The following is a 4328-nucleotide window of genomic DNA, read 5'->3' on the forward strand; positions in this document are numbered from 1 at the left end:
CACGCGCCCTATGGCAAAAACCTCTCAAAAAAAAAAATAAAATGCATTTCTTTTACTTGGAATTGTTTTGGCTTCTCACTTGTTCCCTTGGAAAATACTTATCCCATTGTGTATGTGTGTGCTTAACTATTTATTTATGTAATTTCATTTGTTATTATTATTAATTTTTTAATTTGACCAGAGGGACAGAGAAAGGGAAAGTGAGAAAGTACTTGAACTGCAGTTGGCCATGTGGGAGTCCAGTGCCTTAACCACCACGCCACCTGCCAGCCCCCCTTTTTTTATTTAATTAAGAGCCTATGGTTATATCTTTCATAAAACTCTTCCTGCCCTACTTCCTTGCTTTGCATTGTTTTTGTGCTCTATACTTACTTTTAAAATATTGTAGAAAATAGAACTAAGATGTATTAATCCAGGGGCCAGCAGGTGGCATAGTGTTAATGAATTGGACTCCTACATGGCTAATCGCAGTTCAGGTCCCGGCCCTGGCAGCTTGAGATGCACATGGAGCATTTGTGTGTGCGTACTCAAAATTCAGACAGGAGAACAGATGGCGTGGCCATCCACCCTGGGTGTGATTTCTTGCTTTCTGTCTCTATCTCTCCAGCAAACTCACACGCCCTATAGCAAAAATCTCTCAAAATGTATTAATCCAGTAGATACAATATTACTCAATTCCCATTTCTATGGTTTAATAATAATTTGTCCCCTAAAGGTTTTCTAAAAAAAATTTATTTATTTAATTCCATTTGTCATTATTATTTTTTAAGAATTATTTTATTTGGGACCAGCAGTTGGCATAATGGCTATGTCACTGGACTCTCACGTAGTTGACTGCAGTTTGGGTCCCGGACCTGGTGGCTTAAACTCATGCTGGGCGCATATGCTTGCATGCCCAAGATCCCGAAAGGAGAATGGAGGAGAAGGGATTGCGGTGTGGCCATACCCTCTGGGGGGGGATTTCTCGCTTTCTCTCTCTCTCTCTCTCTCTCTCTCTGGCGAGAGCACGTGCCCTATAGGAAAAATCTATTTAAAAAAAGAATTAGCTTATTTAACTTATTTATTTACTTAATTTTAAAAAAAATGTTTATTAAACTTTATTAATGTACTTATTTTTAATTTGACCAGAGAGGGGTAGAGTGAGAGAGAGAGAGAAAGAGAGGAGAGAGAGAGAAAGCAAGCCACCAGGTATGGGACTCGAACCGCGGTTGGCCATGTGGGAATCCAGTGTCCTTAACCACTATGCCACCTGCCAGCCCCTATTTATTTAATTTTAATTTTACCGGGGGTGGCAGGAGAGAGAGAGAAAGAGAGAGAGAGAGAAGGAAAGTGAAAAAGCAAGCTATGAACTGCGGGATTTAAACTGTTGTCAGCCATGTGGGAGTCCAGCACCTTAACCACCATGCTACCTGCCGGCCCTGTCATTATTATTTTTTAATTTGATCAGATAGAGACAGACAGAAAGAAAGAGAAAGTGAGAAAGCAAACCTTCAGGTCCAGGACTTGGCCCGTGGTTGGCCATGTGAGAATCCAGCACCTTTATCCACCACACCAGCTGCCGGCACAGTCCCCTAAAAGTTTATATTTTGTTATTTGGTCTCCAATGAAAAAGCATCGGGAGGTGGCCTAGTGGTGATGGGATCATGGGGCACCACACTCCTGAATGGATTTGTCATCTGCAGAGACAGAGCGGGTTCTCGTCTCATGGGAAGAGGTTAGCTCCTGAGAGAGCGGAATGTTATAAAAAATGGCTGCCCTCAGGTCACGCTCTCCCTGCATGCATCTGCTGACCTTTCCACTTCTCCTTGCCATGTTCTGATGTGGCCCCAGAGGCCAGCCTGATACCAGCCCCATGCCTTCGGCTTTCTAGCCACCAGAACCGTGAGCCAAATAAATCTCTCTTTGGTATAGATGAGCCTGTCTCGGGTATTTCTGTTCAGTCGCATAATGGACTGAGCCATGCACTGTGTCGATACTGTACTGAGTGCTAGATTCAGGACCACATGGGAGCTGAACATAGACCTCAGGCTCCAGCAGCCTTTAGTCTATACAGCTTCCACCAGTAAAGGCCGTTTCCTAGTCAGTATCTCTCATTTGCTAGAAGAGAAATTCTCTCTCCTCTATCAGTTGCAATAAGATACAAAGAAACTGGTGTTGCCTTGTTGCTGATCATGTCAAGAGGTATTTTCTTCAGTGCCTTGTCACTTAAAAAATGCTCATTTAGTTTAGCTTTTATGACTATATAGTTGGCTGCCACTATCTAGTCACCTGGATGTTTAAGAAGGATGTTTAAGGGGCCAGCAGGTGGTGTGGTGGTGAAGGCACCGGATCCCCATGTGGCCCACCACGGTTCTAGTACTGAACCTGGAGGCTTGCATTCTCACTTTCTCTCTCTGCTGAGCGCACGTGTCCAATAGCAAATGAAAAAAAAAATTCTAAAGAAAGAAAGAAAGGACGCCAAATATGTTTAAATTTGGGCCAGGCTTATGGTCTGGTGGTGAAGGGAGCTGGATCCCACATGGCTGACTGCAGTCCAAATCCCAGCCCTAGCAGCTTGAAAAGCACACCGGCTGGGAACCAGCAGTTAGCGTAATGGCTATGTTGCTGGACTCCCACGTAGTCAACCGCGGTTCGTGTCCCGGACCCGGTGGCTTAAAACTCACACTGGGCGCGTGTGCGTGCGTGCCCACGATCCCGAGAGGAGAATGGAGGAGAAGGGATAGCGGCGTGATCATCCCCCCTGGGGGGTGATTTCTCGCTTTCTGTCTCTATGTCTCTCTCTGTCTGTCTGGCGAGCGCACGCGCCCTACAACGCCCCCAACAGTGAAAAACTCTCCAAAAAAAAAAAAAAAAAAGCACACCGGCTGCATATAAGTAAGTGTCCCTGATCCCTCCAGGGTGGAGAAATAGTGGAGAAGGGACTACAGCATGCCTATGCTTTCTCCCTCTCTCTGTCTCTCTCTCTGGCCTCAGGTAAATTTTTTTTTTTAATTTTTTTAGAATTATTTTATTTAACTTTATTCATTCATTTATTTATTTTAATTTGACCAGAGAGGGGCAGAGTGAGGGAGAGAGAGAGATAGGGAGAAGTGAGAAAAGCAAGTTGCCTGGTTCGGGACTCAAACCACCGTTGGCCATGTGGGAGTCCCAGCGCCTTTAACCACCAAGCCACCTGCCAGTCCCTCCAAAGAGATGTTTAAATCTATTATTTCCTAAGCTCTCTCCTCAAACTCACCCCTAGGAAAGGCCAGGTTAAGGGGGTTCCTGGCAAGATACAAGCCGATCTGAGAGCAGGATGAGTAACTAAGTGAAGACTGGGAAGGCGTGCTCCAGGCGGAGGGAGATGCCGTGGAAACAAAGGCTGAAGGATGGAAGTGATCCTGGTGAATGCAAGAGATAAGGTCCACGTGGACGCCCATGTTTAAGGGACCACCATAAACAAAGCCACAGAGCTCACAGCGCACCTGCTGGCCAGCCCTGGCTGTTTGTGGCACAGGAGCTGGCTCATCCTTGTTCCATGAAGTGTAGTTCCAAGGTCTGGGTGACCTGCCTCCTCTTTCTCGGCCTCCTGGGGCTGCACTACGCAACTCCCACTCCGGTTTTCACCTCCTTTTCATGTTGTCAATCCCCAGTTTCCTCTTCTACTATTTATCCCAAATAAGAATAATTCAGGACTAAAAATTTTAAGGCTAGAGAAGATAGACTGAGGGAAATCCAGGTACATTATATTTTGCACAAAAACAAAGCCAAGTTGGAAACCAGCAGTTAGCGTAATGGCTATGTCGCTGGATTCCCACGTAGTCGACCGTGGTTCGCGTCCCAGACCCGGTGGCTTAAAACTCACGCTGGGTGCGTGTGCATGCGTGCCCAAGATCCCGAGAGGAGAATGGAGGAGAAGGGATTGCGGCGTGACCATCCCCCCTGGGGGGTGATTTCTCGCTTTCTGTCTCTATGTCTCTCTCTGTCTGTCTGGCGAGCGCACGTGCCCTATAGCAAAAAAAAAAAAACAAAAAAACAAAAAAACAAAGCCAAGTTGGTGAGAAACTCGTGATTTTGAACGAAGTGTTAGAGTGACTTCCAGGCAGAGCAGAGGCCTGGGTGTATGATTCAGGGCTGCTAGTCAAAAAGGACAGACAGCAACTCAATCCCGTGTAGAAGGCAATCGTGTGAGGTTGGGTAAGGGGGAGACAGTCGAGGGGCCAGATGCAGCATCCAGATGTGAAAAACGACAGCATCAGCTCATCAACCCTCTTTCTGGTTCTTCTTTTCCTTTTTTTTTTTTTTTTTTTTCGGGGGGGGGGGGGGGGGGGTTGCCCAGAGAGGACAGA

Source organism: Tupaia chinensis, unplaced genomic scaffold (assembly GCF_000334495.1).
Source record: "Tupaia chinensis unplaced genomic scaffold, TupChi_1.0 Scaffold000066_1, whole genome shotgun sequence".
Classification (NCBI taxonomy): Eukaryota; Metazoa; Chordata; class Mammalia; order Scandentia; family Tupaiidae; genus Tupaia; species Tupaia belangeri.